General features: G+C 35.6%; 1 pseudogene; it reads left to right on the top strand.

The window, feature by feature from the left end:
* Positions 1 to 19,569, top strand: part of LOC145557476 (uncharacterized) — a 66,930-nt pseudogene that overhangs the window by 28,492 nt on the left and 18,869 nt on the right.

Here is a 19,569-nt window from a genome sequence, read left to right as displayed (position 1 = left end):
GCACCTTAGGGAGACAAAGAGGAGTTATGCAGCTGCTTTGAAGATATCTCATGTTACTCTTCACAACTTAAAAAAAAAAAAAGCAGGCTCAGAACACATACAAGCAGCAACAAGCCGACACTCACAAGTGACCACAAAGTTGCAAGACTGAAATGGATTCTGTCACACATTAATCCAATCATTAGAAATGAAGACCCTACATTTGAAGATATGGACCATGTCATCCACATAGATGAGAAATGGTTCTATCTCAATCTAGATAAAAGGAGATTTTATCTCCTTCCAAGTGAAGAAGATCCACACAGAGTTCAACAATCCAGAAGCTTCAAACTCAAGGAAATGTTTATGGCAGTAGTGGGGAAGCCATTGTATGACACAAATGGGGTATTGCTACATGATGGGAAATATGGCATGTTTCCTTTTACAGTGAAGGAGCAGGCTAAGAAATCAAGAAAAAACAGGCCTGCAGGAACATGGGAAACCAAGGCAGTCCAAAATGTGAATAGGGAGGTGATTAGGGAGATGTTGCTCACAAAAGTAATACCATCAATCATCTCAAAATGGCCAGAAAGTCTAAGCAAAAATGTCACAATATAGTGGGACAATGCAAGACCACACCAGATACCAAGAGATGAAGAATTTATTGCAGCACAAAAAGCAAATGGATTCAACATTCAACTAGTGTTTCAGCCACCACAGTCACCAGATTTGAATGTGCTAGACTTAGGGTTGTTCAGGTCTATTCAGTCACTGCAATACCAATCATTTCCTAGCAACCTAGATGAGCTAGTGGAGAAAGTGATTGAGTCTTATGAAACATTCAAACCAGAGGTGAACATATACATATGGATAACTTTGCAAAAGTGCATGATCATGATACTGCAGGCAGAGGGGGGTGACAAGTACAAAATTCCTCACATGAACAAAAAGAAGCTTGAAAATTTGGGAATTTTGCTAGACAAGGTTGAGGTGGAAAGGGACATAGTGCTGGGGAGTGTAGAGTACCTAAACACAATGCTTAGGCCAGCAACTCAAGGGACTTAAGAAGCAGCAGAAGATATGGAGGTGGATGCAGATTAGGGGACCCCAAGGAAGCAGGTAATGCACAATGACAACATGGACTGCCACACATAACCACTTAACTTTTTTTTTGGGAAATTCTCAATGGTGCTCTTCAATTTTTTATTTTTCTCAATGGTGAACAACAATAATTTTAATTATCTTTGGTACTCTTGTATTACCTTTATCAATTCAATGGTAACATTACTAATTAATTTAATAATTTATTTAACCATAGTTAGTTTTTTGTAATTTTTTGAATAATTTAATTATTTTAAAATATTTTTTTTTTTAAAAAATCCCAACAGCCCCAGTTTCCTGCCAGCCCCAACCACTCTGCCCCCTGGCGTTGGCCATGCCAGACCACCCTCCTCCGGCACCGGCATCAACTCTCCCCTTTTTGCGTCTCCCTCTCCCACAAAACTCGTCGCGCGACCCAACCACTGATCTCCTCACTCTCCCACGAAACTCGTCGCGCGACCCAACCAGGCCACCCAATCCCTTTCCTTCGAAACTTTAATTTTATTTCAAACCCTAAATCCCCCAAAAATGTTGGATTATTTATGATTAGTTTAAGGAAGTTTCTAAAGAAGTTTATTGAATCAATTAAAGATTTGGTGACTAATGCCAATGCAACTTTGATTGTTTAAGGGTTTGAGATCGTCGTTTTTCCAGTTGACGTTTTTGAGGTGTTCGCCGGAGATAATGGTGATGTCGAGGTTTAATCGGGCTGTTGTTGGAGGTTGCAGCATAGGGGAGGGGGGTTTAGCGCGGCGACGACGTCGGGAAAGGGGTCTGGGCAAGTGCGGTCGGCGTCGACGCCAGGGGAGAGGGATTGGTTGGGTTGGGAGCAGGGGATCGGATTGGAGCAGGGAGGGCGGGGTGGCAGGGGGAAGAAGTGGGTGGTGGTTTTTTTTTCTTTTTTAATTTTAAATCATTTAATTATTATAAAATAATAATAAAACTAACCCTAGTTAAATGTTTTAACCAAAATACATCATTAATGCTATTGCTAATATATACTAAAAACACATGAGTACCAAAGATAATTAAAATTTGTGTTGTTCGCCATTGAGAAAAATAAAAAGTTGATGAGCACCATTGAGAATTTCCATTTTTTTTTAATTACGTTTAGCTTAATGAATAGGTGGCTAGGTGTATTTTGTTGATTTACAGTGAGCTAACATGTTAGGCAGTCAAATGTAAAGTCTTTTGATGATGTGCATCAACTTTTGTAATGACCCTATGAATGCAATGACAAAGAAAAGTTTTTGTTGGGTTGTGAAAATACAAGTCCATCAGAAAGTCTCAAATGGTTTTGAATACTACACTTCACAACATTGTTACCTCAACAACAGTCTCAAACAAGAGATTATTGGAGCAAGACTAATGTGTGAAGTGAAATTCATTAGAGTCCCTTCATCATATGGACAATAAAAGTGACTTAGGGTGGTATTTCATACAGGAAGGGGGACTCCATACCTTCACTGTTGCACATAACAAAAGGGAGGGACTCTTTCATGCACTGCCACACATGAACACAAAACCAGAGCCATTGTTCTCTACACAATATGATCATTGAGAACATTGTATACACCACATAACCAAAGAAAGACACCAAACTATACTCAGCCTTCATCATTCATCAATCATACTCCCTTGTTCCCCTTTTTTTTAAAAAAAATTAAGGAATACATACAACACATTGTCAACAAGACAAGCATTATTAGGCAGCATCATCACAAAGAAAAAAAAACAGCATACACCATATCCCAACAGCATCCAAGGTAATCAACCAGCAACGGAGTACAGGAGACTCACAATAGCACCAACATTTTAACTCCAACAACATATGCACAACAATCCAACACCACAAGCACTATAATTCAACCACAAGCATGCTCATCCAATAGATCTAGCACAGATCAATAACAATCCACCAGCAAATGGGCAACAGGACTTATATAATTCATCAATCAACAACATAATCCAATCAAACACAAATCAACAAGCCCAGAACACATGCATCAATTAAAAATTGAACAACCAACATAATTGAGAGACTCATAAATTAAAATTAAAGAGGTTAGAGTTAGGAATCGTTACAACAGCAGTCACTCAGAGGGTTGAACCGAACGGTTCATCCGCCTCACATAGCATTTGACTACAGGGACTGAAGAGCATCCAGAGTCAGGCTTCTTGGGAGGAGTAGGTGAAGCCTCCTCCATTTCCTCGTCCTCATCAGAAGAAAGAACGATGTACTCATGGTCTAGAAGCCCACGCATCCTCCTAAGAGCGACACGCGCCGCCTTCCTCAAAGATCGGACCTTGGGGGGTGACCTTGGCCTCTTAGATCTGGCCTTTTTGGGAGCCACAACACTCCCAACAGCAGATTTAGCCACCAGATCTACAGGACCAGCAGATTCAGCCATCAGATCATCAGGAACAACTTGCCCCTGCTCCATCTTCAGTCGTTCCTCCTCCTCCATACTCTTTAGAACTTGACCCAAAGCTTTGTAGATGTACAAAGTACAGTAGGGACCGGTTTCAGTAGACTCGTAGAACTCGCGAGGGAAAGGGTTGCCAGTCTCAAAGTAATAGATGAAGTGCTGGATCAAGTTCTCCTCACCCTTATCATTTGTGGCCATGTACGCGTCTTTCAAAGGATCGAGGTTAACATTTTCGTGGGGGACTCTTTTGGTGAGAAATTGGAGTGGTGAAGAGTGGATCTGGAGAGAGGAAGATGAAGAATCGAAGAAGAAGAGGAGAGATAAACTGAAAGACGATGAACTAGGGTTCATCTTCTGAAGAACAATCAAGAACATAAAGGGAGACCCGACCATCAGAATTTAATTTTTGGTGGTTGGGGAAGTGAGTAAATGATAGGAGAAGGAGGGAGATGGGAAAATAAAGGGAGGGAATCATTAGGTTAGATGAATCTGATTAGTTTTAGGTTAATGAAATTAGGAGATATAAAGGGTAATGATTAACAAAAAAAAAAATTAAGTAAGGGTAAAAAAGTAAATTTCAGCTTTTTTCTTTACTAAAAATAGAAAAAAGGAAAGTTGCACATAACCCTGATCATCCCGAAATGGCAAAAGTTGCAGAAAACATTTAACGGAGGTAGTATATTATTATTCATTAATTACTTAGTATCGTTATATATATATATATATATATATATATATATATATATATATATATATATATATATATATATATATATATATATATATATAACTTTTTATTTATTGTATTTCATTTGGGAATATTTATATCTATATATGAATTATTGTTTTTAATATTATTTGTATCTTATTATAATTATTAATAATATTATTAATAATATTAGTATTATGGGTAATTATAATAATAATAATAATAATATTTATTATTTTTGTTAGTATTATTGCTGGAATTACAGGTTTTTTTAGGTTATTTTAGATTTTAACACCTGCTAAAAACCCGAAAATGGTTTTTAACACCTCCAAAAAAAAAATTGATTTTAACACCACCCAAATTTCGAAAAATTGGGTATTACCACCACGTAACTGATTCCGTTTACAAATCCGTTAAGTAGGGTCATATAGTCACGTGTCGCTTTGTTATTGGCCAAAAAAATTAAAAAATAATAAAAAATTAAAAAACAAAAAATTAAAATTAAAATTTTTTTTTTTAAAAAATTAAAAAAACCTTAAACTACCCCAGCCACCCCAGCCCCACCCACCGCGCCACCACCGGCGTCCCCAAACCTACCCCCTGCCAGCGTCCGGCGTCCCAGAGAATCGCCCGGCGCCGGCGACCCCACCCCCACCACCCTTTCCTCCACCTACGCACCCCACCCCTTCCCTTTCCCCATTTTCATTTCTCGACCCACCACCCCGAAACCACCCTAAACGCCCCCTCCCCCGGAAAACGCCCCTCCTCCCCTTCCTCCTCCCCTGGAAACGCCCTCCCTCTCCTTTCACCCTCCCTTAATCGATTCCCTACCACCCCAAACGAAACCCTAAAACCCGTTTAGGGTGGTTTCGGGGTCGTGGGCGATTCACTGGGACGCCGGAAGGGGGTGGGTTTGGGGACGCCGATGGTGGCGCGATGGGTGGGGCTGGGGTAGTTTTAGGTTTTTAATTTTTTTTTTAATTTTTTTTAAGCAAATGAAATAGTGACACGTGTCACTGTGGACCACATTTAACGGAATTTTTAAACGGAAACCGTTAAGTGGTGGTAATACCAATTTTTTGAAAATTTGTATGGTGTTAATACCCATTTTTTTTTTGAGGTGTTAAAAACCATTTTCGTGTTTTTAGCAGGTGTTAAAATCTAAAAAAACCTTTTTTTTTATATATATTATTGCAAGAAAACAGGGGAAAAAATTTAATATACTAAAATGGCACCGGTTAACCGGTGCCAAAGAGTGACTGACCACCAAAAAAAATTGCACGGGGAATTATTATTGGCACCGGTTAACCGGTGGCCAAAAAATATTAATGGCACCGGTTAACCGGTGCCAAAACCTATTTATACCACCAGTTTTAAATCGGTGGCAAATGTGGAAGGAATTGGCACCCCTCACATATGGTGGCATACAAGGGGTTTGAACCGGTGCCTTTCCCCTTTTTTCTACTAGTGCAATCCTTACTAACGAACGAAGAGCAGTTTATGATAAGATAATGGATTCTCTTAATGGAGGTAAAGGTGGCATATTCTTCATTTATGGATATGGTGGCACTGGAAAAACTTTTATATGGAAAACTCTTTCAGTCGGTATTCGAAGCCAAGGGAAAATTGTTCTTAATGTCGCTTCAAGTGGTATTGCATCTATTCTTCTACCCGGAGGTAGAAATGCTCATTCTAGATTTGCGATACCTATTAATGTGAATGAAAATACAATATGAAAAATTAAGCAAGGAACTCCCTTAGCCGAGCTTTTAATCAAGACAAAACTTATAATATGGGATGAAGCACCAATGGTTCACAGGTATGTTACAATACTTCATATAAGATTTTAACTCTTATAAGTAAAAAAAAAAAAAAAAAAAAAAAAAAAAATTGCTCAAAAAAAAAAAATTTGTATTCCTAAATGAATAATAGTTACAAAGTGGTATGATGATTTAATTAATTTTTTTATTAATGATCAAATAAATACAGTACTACTTGATAATTAGAAAATCTTCCCACGTGTTAATATAAAACTATCATGCTAACTTAGTTTTTAGGTGAAAAATAATTTGAATAAAATGTGTTTATTAATATTACTTGATTATTGCATGTTACGGCTACCTTGCATATATATGATGTAATCATTGTCAAATTTAAAATATCGGTATAAACTTCGTAAATCACTCTGATTAATCCCGAAATTTTAATAATTGATTTATTTTCTTACTTTTATTCTTTTTTCTTGGCTTTTATTTTAAGAAAAAAATATGTAGTATTTTTTATTAGTTGATGATAATATTATCATGTGAAGTACAATTGTGAGGATATTATCATGTTAAGTACAATTGTGAGGATAGTATTTACAATTTTGATAACAACTCTAAGTGATAAGAATGCTAACTACATCAACAACTTAACCATTTAAAGTGATTTTAATGCTAAGTGATAAGCTAAGAATGCTAACTATGTTGGACTACACAAATATTATCTTTCTAGTTGTTTGACTTCAATATCTTTTTTTTTTTTTGGCTAAATCATTAATATGTAGTATGAGGAGGAAGTAAACTGATTATTAACAAGTTGTGAATTAAGTTGCTAAATATTTGCTTTCTTACATTTATTTAATTTAACAATTGCTGTTTAGATATTGTTTTGAAGCTTTGGATAAGAATTTGAGAGATATTCTCATATTTTCAAATGGACAAAGTTCAGAACAACCTTTCGGTGGAAAAATAGTTGTCCTTGTAGGTGATTTCTGGCAAATTTTACCTGTTATCCCTAAAGGAAGTCGGCAAGATATTGTTTTTTCAACCATCAATTCATATTATTTATGGAGTTCTTGTAAAGTACTAAAGTTGACAAAAAATATGCGACTTCAGATCGGAAGTTTTGATATTGCTTCAGATAAGATAAGAGAATTATCTGAGTGGGTTTTGAGGATAGGAGATGGTACAGAGGGGGGTCCAAATGATGGTGAAGCAAATATAGAGATCCTGATCAATATATTAGTAAGAGATGACTCAATCGATCCTATTACAACCATTACAGATGGTGTTTATCCTTTTATATTGCAAAACTCGAAAGATCCAAATTATTTCAAAGAGAGGGCCATTCTTGCTCCCACCCATGATTGTGCTGAGAATATCAATGAACATTTGTTGTCTTTGGTTCCAAGAGAAGAGAGGATATATTTTAGTTCAGATAGTATTTGCAAGACAGATAGAAATATGCAAATTAATGAAGAAATATATTCATATGATTACTTAAACAGCATCAAATGTCCAGGCTTGCCGAATCACATCCTTAAGTTGAAGATTGGTGTCCCTGTTATGCTACTCAGAAACATAGACCATTCCTCTTGTTTATGTAATGGAACTTGATTAATCATTACTCTAATACTCCGTATTTTTATGTATTTTTATAGAGTATTTAAGTATTTATAAAGTATATTTTAAGGGTTCAAGTATTTTAATTAAATATTTTAAAGGGTTAAAGAATTTTAATTATAAGGTTTTATAAAAATAAAATATATGTTTTGAGTCAAACGTTTATTAATTATAGGGCCTGGCGAGGGGTGGAATTAGATCGTTAAAACTAATCCTCCCTCGGTCAAACTAAATTTATAAACACTTAACAAACCTATATACTAGTATAGAGGCAAGTCAAGGATCGAACCCAAAGGAACGGTAATGTTCAAGTGCTCTCAATTATGTGCCTAATCTAGGTCAAAGACAAAGATAAGGAGAAAACTCTAACAACTAGCAAACAAAGAAACCAAACAAATAAAGCACTAGGAACGGGGATCAACAAGTAATCATGACAATTGTAGCAACTCGGGAACAATATGCAAGTCAATGGTTGTGAAGTCAAATGGAAAGCTCAATCAAAAGAGTCAACAAGCTATCTCCTAGAGGTCAAACTAGCGCCAACTATGAGAGACTCTAACTAGGAGCATCACTAATCAAGCTCAATCGACAATTGCAATTCCTAAATCAATGGTCCGTATCATTAGAAACTACAATGCAATCTAGCATAATTCTCAAGGCCTAATCGAATTACACACATGCAAACTTCCATTAATCACTTTAATCTCAACAACTAATCAACACAATCCCCAAATTAAGAACAATTAATCAATCATACAAGTTTCACCCAATTCCTAGCAAACAACTACTCTAACATCATAACAACTAAAGAAATCAAGAATCAACAATATATGAAGAACAATTACACTAATCAACAATCAAACATCAAAATCAAATCAAACAAACAAACTTGAATATTAAACAAAACAATAAAATGAGATAGAGTTAAGAATGCTCATTGATAATAAGGAAGATCTTCAACACAATTGTCACCATTGAATCATCAATCTCTCAATCACCACTACAACAAAAACTAGATTAGAGATCGCAAAATATAGAACGGTTACCAAAGGTAGGCGTTCTCCAGAAGAATATAGAACGTCTATATAAGTTAACCGTTCTATCTGATTTATTTATTATATTTATTAAATTGTAAATTTATTTTATAGAATGCATTTCTTAGTTAACCGTTCTATTTGATATATCCAAATATTTTACAATTACAATATAGATCGCTCCTCTTAGTTAACCGTTGTACATGCTTAATATTTTTTTTAAAAAATAAAAAAGAATAATCTAACATATAAAAGGGCCCAAAATTCTAACCCTAACTCCTCTTTCTTCTTATAGCCGTCAACCTATCATTCTTCATCCATAAGTTCCCCTCTTCTTTCACTTCTTTCCTCTGAAACTTTAACTCGTTTTCAAAAAAAAAAAAAAAAAACCCCTCTAACTCCTTTCTCTACTACCTTAATCCTTCAATGGCTCAATGTCTTAAAAACTCTAAGCTGACATCCGATTAAGGTCGCATCGCCGCTAATGTTATGAAGAACAACGAGCCTTGTTTTCTAACCCCATCTTCGATATAATGCGCTGCGCGAAAGTCCAGTGTGAAAGATCGAACCATTGAATCTTTGTTGTGCTCTGTTTATGGTTGCAATTGCAAGTTGTTGCAAGTTGCTAGGTGTTTAACATTATTGAGGTAGTTTGTTTAATTCTCAATTGTTAATTTTTTATCTATAACTTTTATCAATTGATTTTGATGTTATGATTTGGTAAATTCTGATTTTTCATCTATGATTTTGGGTTTTTGGTGCGGCTTCACTATTTGCGTGCACTATTGGTGGAGGAGCTTCAACGGTTGAGGTTGGTGGAGGCGCTGCGGTGGTTGTGGTTGGTGGAACATGTTGCGGTTGTTGAGGCTGGTGAAAGCGCAACCTGCGTTTGAAGCAAATTGATTTGTTTATTTTTTTTAGGGGGAACAGTACTAGTACATTGATAGTTATGCTAATTGAAATGTATCAAAATGTACTTGAGAGTAAATTTTTTTTTTAGGCATGAGATGTAATTAATTGAATAAGATAATAAAGTTTGTTTTAATATAACATTTGATTTCGACTTTTACAACTTCAATTCATTGATTCAATTTGATTTATTGATTATTGATGTATATTTTATATAAGCAATCTCCCAAAATTTATAATTTTTTTTAAAATAATACAACAAAGAGAACTGTTATCAGTGTTAACCGTTCTCTTTTATTTATTTTTTATAAGCATAAAAAACAGGAAAGAGAACGATTATCTCTTCCATATAGAACGCCTCTTGTACCCGTTATCTTTTCCCTTCCATAGAACGCCTCCTATACCCGTTCTATAAACTTTACACATCACATCTCTTAGTAGAAGATCGCCTCTAAGACGTTCTATAAGACCTATTTCAACAGTTCTCTATTCCATTTTTTGTAGTAGTGCACTATTGAAATTCCTCAATTTCTCTCTCTAAAATCTACTCCTAAACTAAACCTAAAACTAGAGAGAGAAGCTCTCAACTAAGCTAAAATTATGATCAAAATCTAAATGAAACTTATTCTAAACTTGCCCCAAAAATCGGGTTTCAAAGGTATTTATAGAGGCGCGAAAACAAAAATCGAGCAAACAAATACCCAAGAAGGCGCGCCCTCGTTGCAGGAGAGGCGCGCCCATGCTGTAGGGGTGGCGTGCCCACGCATGCTGGTGGCGCGCCCGCGCCCGTGCCTTGCACGCCCGCGCATCGCTGGGTTTCTTCCATATTCTCGCGGCTTTGTGCGTTCACTAAGGTCTTCGAATGAACGCACAATCATGATGATGATGAACACTAAGTGAGACAGTCCCAAAAGCACATGATTGTGGGTTCAACACCCCATATTCATGAGAGCACGACTTGAGAGCGCAAGAGCTAGAACTTGGAGAATCCTCTTCCTTGCATCTTGAGCTTTCCTATTGCCATGAGCTTGCTCCAAAGGCTTCCTTCACCTTAGTAAATCACCAATATCAAGACCCAAACCTCGTACTATACCTACAACCACGAAAATAGAGCAAATAAAGGAGAAAAGACTATAAAAACCATAGAATTGCACAAAAGCTACAAAATAAGAGAGGAAAGGTAAGACTACAACCAAATGCATAAAACTAAGCATTTATTAAGCATGAAAGCCATGAAAAGAAGGTAAAAACAACCTAAATTCTCATCAAATGGGTGCCATTTATGACACCCATCAAATACTCCCAAGCTTACCTTTTGCTCCTCCTCGAGCAAAACAAAACCAAGGGAGAAATGATGAGCTTATCCAAGCAAACAAAAAGAAGAGAAGAGACAAGAATAAACACTAACTCACTTTCTTAGGAATCATGTTCAATTTTAGCAACTAAAGACAAGCCATTTAAACCCCTAGATCGCCCTAGACGACGTGTGATGCTCTCGTAAAGGTTTCCTAAGAGATTAACCTATAACTCTCGTAATAATACAAACAAGGCAAAGCATGAAGAAGAAACCAAAATACAAGAAAAGCAAACAAATGTTCATGAAAGGACTTTTCCAAATGTACAAGCATAAATGAATGCAAATCTTTCTAAACAAGTAAGGGAGTGCACGTTTCAAGATACCCGATGTTGATTGAAACATAAATATGCTAAGCATAGGAACTAGAGAAACGCAATCCACTTTCATCCCAAACTGTCTTACCGCGTTCTCCCTACTAGTCTCATATCTTCCCCTAGTGAGCATCTCAAAAGTTCCACGAAGGAACCGGAAAAAGAGATAATTTTGGGCTACTCGACATCTTGACAATGTATCCCCTCTCCTTAGGCTTTAACTCATAATGTCATCCCCCGAAATTTGACTCAACCTCTAGGTTGAAAGGTATTTCCCAATGGTTGTAACGTAAGGGCAAAAAGGGTTAGGGGTAAGCCTTAAATTTAGAATTTGGTCGTACACCTAAGTCGTGAAGCAAGATTGGCCAAATCTCAACGCCAAAACAAAGTGAACACCAAACAAAAACAAACTAACACCTCCAAGCTTATTCAAAGCTATAACCACAATCATATATATAAAAAGCATAAACGCTTCTCCCCCAAACTTAAAGGAAGCATTGTCCTCAATGCTTGAAAAGGGAAAAGAAATTACATTAAAATATTTTTTTATTTTTCTTATTTTCATTTCTTTTTGGGAAATTCTCTTTGGTAGACCTCTAATAATAAACATTCTAAGTGGTCAAATACAAAAAAACTTATTATCCTTGGTGAACCATGTTTTAAAAAGTTTTATCAATGGTAACATTAAGCAAGGTAATTAGTCATTAAAAAGTTATTATCCTTGGTGAACCATGTTTTAAGAAGGGGTTAACCATAGGGTCAAATTAGTCATTACATCATTAGTTAACCATAGTTACACTTAAAATGCCTAATTACCTTGCTTAATGTTACCATTGATAAAACTTTTTAAAACATGGTTCACCAAGGATAATAACTTTTTTTGCATTTGACCACTGAGAATGTTTATTATTAGAGGTCTACCAAAGAGAATTTCCCTTTCATTTTTTTTTTCATTTCTTTCAAAGCAATTGTCCATGCCTTTTTAACTTAGGACGACTTTTTTCAATTTTGCATTTATTATGTCCTTGCCTCTTTTGACTTTGGACGACTTTTTCCAACTTTCATTTGCCATTATTCACCATATATACAAAAGACAAGCTTGCTTACAAATATAACCAATATCCAACCTTATATACCACAAACTCCAAAAATATGACCATTTGCTTCACAAAAACCAAAAATGGAACAAAAAGAAACAAAAGGCTCAAAATTCTAAAGATGTGGCTTGAAAAGAAGGGAAAAGGCTCAAATGGTTAGCAAGAAGGCAAATGTAAACCCAATGAAGTAAAAAGAAAGAAAATAACCTAGAAAAGAAAAATTACCACCTCGAAAATATGCCTTTGTCCTCCCTAGATGGCACAGTCTCGTGTTTGAGAATTATGAGTCAAGATTCTAGATTAGGTCCGCAATAGTCAAGGATCCATGCCGCTCATGCAAATATATGTTGAAGGCTTGAAATATAATGAACCTCACATGGATGTAGCAAAAACTCACTATTGGTGTCAATTCAACTATAGGAAGCAACTACCAACATGCACTAGTAGAAAAATACAAAAAGGCAACCCCCAAATGGCACCGGTTCAGGCCAAACCGGTGCCAAAAATAGGCTAAAAAAAGCGCGGGTTAATGAACCAAGACATAAGGCACCGGTTCACTTCAAACCGGTGCCAAATACTTAAAGGCCACCGGTTTGAACCGGATCCATAAAAAAAAAAAAAAACCGAACCACTCTTTAAATCCCCTAACCCTAATACTCCTCTCCTCTCATCAGATCAGTACCCTTCTCTCTCCTCTCCTCTCCTCCTTTTTCTCCCTTAGATCTCGATCTCCTTCTCCTCCTCCTCTTTCAATTTATCTTTCTCGATCTCCTTCTTCTCCTTCTAAAGCTATCTAGGTTTATGAAGACAACATGCAAGACCAATGACTTTGCGAATTTATGGGATTTGTTTTAATTTTCTGGGTTTTTGTTTTGATTGATTTTTTTTATCGATTTTTTTAGAATTGTAATCTGTTTAAATTTTTTTTTTTCTGGGTTATTGTTTTGATCGATTTCAATCGAATTTCTGGGTTATTGTTTTGATTTCAATCGAATTTTTGGGTTTTTTTTTAAAAAATTTTAATCAATTTTAATTAGAATCGACTTTTTAATCTATTTTTTTTTATTTTAATTAATTTCGATTTTGATTTTTTTTTTTTCAGATTTTAATCGAATTTTTTTCCGATTAAAATTTTTTTTGTTTTCTGGGTTTTTCGATTTTAATTTAATTTTTTCTGGGTTTTTTCGATTTAAATTTTTTTCAATTTCTTGGTTTATTCGAATACTGGATTTAAATGGATTTCAAATATTTTTTCGTTTTCTGGGTTTAATTTTTTTTTTCCTGGGTTTTTTTACGAGTTCAATTTTTTTTTTCTGGGTTTTTTTTCGAGTTCAAGTTTTTTTTTGGCTTTTTTTTTTCGATCTCAAATTTTTTTTCGTTTTCTGGGTTTAATTTTTTTTTCTGGGATTTTTTTCGATTTGAAGTTTTTTTTTCTGGGTTTTTTTTCGAGTTCAAGTTTTTTTGTTTCTGGGTTTTTTTTTCGATTTCAAATTTTTTTTCTTTTTCTGGGTTTAATTTTTTTTTTTCTGGGTTTTTTTTCGATTTAAAGTTTTTTTCCCTGGTTTTTTTTTGAGTTCATGTTTTTTTTTCTGGGTTTTTTTTCGATTTCAAGTTTTTTTTGTCTGGGTTATTGTTTTGATCGATTTCGAAGTTTAATTATATTAATCGATTTTTTTTTTGGTTTTAATTGGTGCAGGTATGAATTCTAGATCTGAAATCGAAGAAGCAAGATACAAGAATGAATGAGTTTTTTTTTTTATTTTTTTTATTTATTTATATTGTAATTTGGAATGTTAATTTATATTGTAATTTTTTTTTATTTATATTCTGTAGTCGAAGTTTTTATATGTTGTAATATTTTTTTGATCATATATTGCAAATTTTGATGATGATTGATATTGGTTTTATGTTTTGCTGTTGTTATTTATTTTAGGCTATTTAATTTTTAGATGGAAAAAACAAAAAAAAAAATATATATTATATATATATATATATATATATATATATATATATATATATATATATATATATATATATATATATATATATATATATATATATATATATATATATATATATTTGGGCAATTTTGGCACCGGTTAACCGGTGCCAAAAACAACAAAAAAATTTTTGTTCACCATTTTTGGCACCGGTTAACCGGTGCCAAAAACAACAAAAAAATTTTTGTTCACCATTTTTGGCACCGGTGCCATTGCCGAGTTTTGGCACCGGTTTGAACCGGTGCCTTATTAAACCACTTTTGGCACCCCCCACATAGGCAGCGGTTCAAACCGGTTCCTTAGGTCGGGTTTGAACCAGTGCCAATTACATTTTTTCACGTAGTGATGCCACAAACAAGTAGAATCCGGTTTCATGGTCCAACTAGTCCTAACCAACTACCTTAGCATGCTTTATCCTAGAATCAACCAAGCGTACTCTCAAACCGTGCACACCGTTACCATTTAAGAAGAAAAGAATTCAACTATACAAGTCCAAAAGTATTATGTCCAAAGCAAGAACAAAACAAAGATACATTGCAAATTTGTCTTGATAGAAACAAAAATCTTTTTGGGATTTTTCAAAATATAAGAACATGGAAAAGCATATACAAAGGTGCATAGCATATATGAATCAATATCTCACCAAACATGATAGAATACCCTCCCCCAAGCTTGAATGAGACAATACACTCAAACATAAATCATATAATCCATGGAAGGGGAAAACAAGGAGAGCAATCCAACAAACCAACATATATTTAACAACTCATCATCCACTTGAGAAAGAACAAGGAAGGATATTACCGGATATTAGGTGGGTGTAAATACCCACAAATGACCCAATTTAACCTTTCAAAGCTAATTTTCTTAAGAATTGAACCTTGCCTTCCATATGCTATTAAAAATAGGAGTCAAACTTCCTTGATTCTTGATCCAAATTGAAGCACCAAAGTATATCAAGTCATGTACCTAGCAAAAGGCACACAAACATTTCCATGAAAGAAAAAATATATTCTAAAAAGAAAATAAAATGAAAGCAATAAAACACGGGTTACTTCCCAAGAAAGGCTTGCTTAAGGTTCAAGCTTGACCGCTCTAGAAAATAATAATTCAACGCACGCAAGAGCTTGTCAAATTCACTACTACACATTTCATATGAAAGCAAGTGTGCACATGACAAAAATAAGGCGTGTAACAAGCTTAGTGCACACCTATGAGGAGAGAGATGCTAAGAGAAGGAAGTAGAATCAAAAGAAAACTTAACAAAATAAGAAAAGGAAAAAGAAAAAGAAGAAGAAGGCAAACTCTCCTCACAATATTTTTGGGTGGCAACATCACCCTTTTCCTCAATTGGGGACAAATGAGCCACATACAAATCATCATAGACAAGGGGGTCCCCAATAGGCTCTTTGAGATAGGAAGGGAGAAAAATAGGGCAATAGGGGATGTGGTCAAACCTTTGAGAAAAAGGGGTATGAAAAATAGGCAAAGGGGTAGCTACTCCCTCAACACAAGGTCTCACATCGCCAATGAGGGCATGAAAATAAATCATAGAGTCCTCAAATGAAGATATGTCACAATCTACATCTCCCTCAAGCTCAAAAACTCCAAAGGAATCACCCTCATCCTTCTTTGCACCACAATAAACCACCTTTCCTTCAACTATCTCAAAACCTAAGTCCTCAAAACCATGCATGAGAGGAGGTAGAGTCATCGTAAACTCATCTATATCCCAATAAGCTTTCTCGATGAACTCATCCAAAAATCTATAAATTTTCATATGACTCTCACAAAACAAATGGGACATTACCTCAAAAGAGTCTATGTATTCATAGATTGAAGGCTCACAAACATACACTTGAGGCTCATCAAGATGGGAAAGAGGGTTAGGATTTTCAAATTCAACTATCTCTTCATTCTCAACTCTTTCACCATCACTCATATGCTCATCAAAGCTATCCTCACACTCTCTTGGTTGCTCTAAAATATCATTATCATCCTCAACACACACCTTCGATTTGAAATTTTCACACACAAGCATCAAAGATGACAATTGACTTTCCAACTCTTCTCTTCTTTTCAACTCTTCATTCAAAACACCCTCACGCTCTCTAATCTTCTCCATTTGGCTCCTTAAAATTTCTATCATTTGTCTCTCTAAGGGCCTAATTAAGATTAGGATTCATCTCTAACTCCCTCAAAGATTCATCAATTTGGCTATAGGGGACTAGAGACTCATCACAAGAGTTTGGAGAATGAAAAGGCAAAGAGGGTTGACCAATAGTAAAAGAAGAGTCACAACCAAGGGTAGGACCATGCACATTAAAATCATGAGCATTTTCATTAAATAGGGGAGTGGGGGCATAATCAATCATATGAGATTTGTCAACTTGAGCATGCACCTCATTATCATGAACAAAAGAGGAAATAGAATTGGAAGCATTTGTTCTAGGTTCAACTATGGGATTATGTGATACATCATGGGAAATCATGCTAGCATTAGAAGAATTAACACATTGCACATCAAAAATTGAAGCACGATTACCGCTATTATAGACTTCCCAAGCAAACCAAACATAAAAATCCCAAGCATCTTCGATAGAAAATGCTCAATCTATCATTATGCATTCCTTCAACTATATCCCTAGTTTGTTCATTCAAACCAAAATAAAAAATCTCTCAAGCCTTTCAAAGACTACAACAATGATAGTCAAGAAATCCCTCAAGTCTATGGAAATATTCACAAAAAGGCTCATTGTTATATTGAGGAAATGATAGACATGCCATTTTTTTTTCACAAAACAAACAAAAATCAAATAAAAGAAAAGTATATACAAAGACCTAGACTCAAGCAATCAAAAACACTTAAACATAGACACCGTTCCCCAGCAACGACGCCATTTTGACGAGGGGTGGAATTAGGTCGTTAAAACTAATCCTCCCTCGGTCAAACTAAATTTATAAACACTTAACAAACCTATATACTAGTATAGAGGCAAGTAAAGAATCGAACCCAAAGGAACGGTAATGTTCAAGCGCTCTCAATTATGTGCCTAAGTGTAGGGAATAATTTCAAGCCTTTAAAATCCCACTAGCTTGAACCCCACTGTGATCATACACTAAAGTACGGTGGCGTCCAAAAGGGAAGAAGATAGAGCAAAAGAGTCGCCAACAAGTTTTTTAAGGAACTTGTAAACCATTCACGAGGTGAAGGTTACACCCCTTAACGATCCAAGAGATCGTCAACTCCATAAGGTCATGAACCAAATAAGGGTTCGGGGATGATGGTACAAATCCGACCTAAAAGAGATTGAACCTGCCCTAATAATAGGCCTCTACTTTATTCTGCTCGTATTCATGTGCGCTTTCTGACTAACATACAATCAATAGATTAACCCTAAACCTGTTTAATCTATGTTGATTGAATATAATGCACAAATAAATTATTATTGGCGATCACTTGAAATTATAATCACAATTAACCCTAAACAAGATTATTAATATCTTATTAAGCGTGATTGCAAATACCAATTCCCTTTAACATGCAATAAAGGTGATCAAGCAATAAATAAATAAATCATCAAGCAACATAATAAATAATAATCATCATCATGAATAATAATTATAAAAGAAAATAATCATTATCAAAACAATAATAATCATAAATAAAATAATCATTATAACAATGGGTGTCTACAGAAATGGGTGTCTACAGAAGCCCCCACTTTGACTGAGTTTGGAGAAACGCAAGTTTCGAAAACGAAAGTCAAAGTAGCGATAGGGACGGAGAATTATTCAGAATGTTCTGCAATCCTAAATCAATCTTATAACGCCGATACCTGCAAAAATAGCATTAGTTAAACAGATAAAAGAGTTAAGAAACGCGTATCTTGCACCGTCGAGCACACGTCTCTGAAAGTAACCGATTGTTGCTGTATGTTGCTTTTTTTTTTTTTTTGATGACCTCCTGCAAGCTAGAGAATGTCATCCCGCTTGAAAACCGCTACGCCTTGTAACTGCTTCCAATTAGAAGATTGCTTCGCCTGAAACTATCCTCTCCGCTATGATAATATTCCACGTCCAAGGGAATATCATCGAAAATTATTTCTCTTGAAATAATTCTCATCCGCATTATGATCATCTTCCATACCTCAGGAATTATGATCAAAGACAATTTCGCCCTGAAATTACCTTCAGTTGTTTGTGACAACTTTCCGCATGCTAGGGAATGATGCCGAAGACATCTTCTCTTGAAGTCATCCTCACTTGATGCGATAATCTCCCAAAGGAAAATACCGAAGATCTACGCCTGTCGATCTTTAAAAGTTCGCCTGAACTTGCCCTTGCTATGCCTGTACGTCGGCGCTCTTTGCTCTGAACCTGTATGTCGGTGCTCTTTGCTCTTGAACCTGTATGTCGGTGCTTTTTGCTACTGAGCCAATGCTTAGGCGCTTTAAACTAAGTGAGACGATCTTTTCATCAAGTCGATCACTTTATGTAATCAAGCCGATTACTTAATCATGTCAAATTGCTTAGAGGGGCTAACTGGCGTACCAAGGAACCCAAAATATGTTGCAGAAAGCTAGCACAACCCCAACAGGTGGCTGACTGCTTTGGCGTCGCTGAAAATCAATCACCGCCAGCTTTATTGCACTAGCGCTATGCGCTGAAATTGGCGTCTGGCGCCAAACACAGAATGTGACGCCAATGCCTAGGGACTGGCGCCAGCACGGATTCTTCTTTAAAAACGGTTTTCCGTTTTATTTCGTGCTCTGTTCGTCACGAAACAGCCCGAGAGAAGTCCGAAAACTTCAATTGATCGTTGCTCATTCGTTTCTCAACCGAATTCGCTCAAATTTGTTGCAAATCAAAGCTCTTCTCATCCATATTCCCGATCTATGTAAGTTTTCCTCCAACTCACACCGGTTTTTATGAATTATTGGCATGTTCATTCACGAATTTCATGAAAATTCGAAACTTATGATGCTCAATTTGCTTTGTTTATCAAGTTTTATGCCATGAAATTGCTTGTTTATGTTTGTATATTGCCTTGGGAGTAATTTGAGACTTGTTTGACTCAATTTGGTGAAGAAATGAGCAATCCACCATTGTTGGACCTCTTAAGGTCGTGAAGAACAATGTAACTCGTTCTTGTTGTTTTTGCTAGCAACTCTTGTTATATTTGTCACAATAATCACTATAGTGTTGCAAGAAATTGTTTGTTTGCTTGAAAAAATGCTGTCATGCTCAATTTGAA

Source organism: Chenopodium album, chromosome 9 (genome assembly GCF_948465745.1).
Source record: "Chenopodium album chromosome 9, dcCheAlbu1.1, whole genome shotgun sequence".
Taxonomy (NCBI): Eukaryota; Viridiplantae; Streptophyta; class Magnoliopsida; order Caryophyllales; family Amaranthaceae; genus Chenopodium; species Chenopodium album.
The sequence above is the reverse complement of the archived record's forward strand: the minus strand, read 5'-3'. Positions and strand labels throughout refer to the sequence as shown.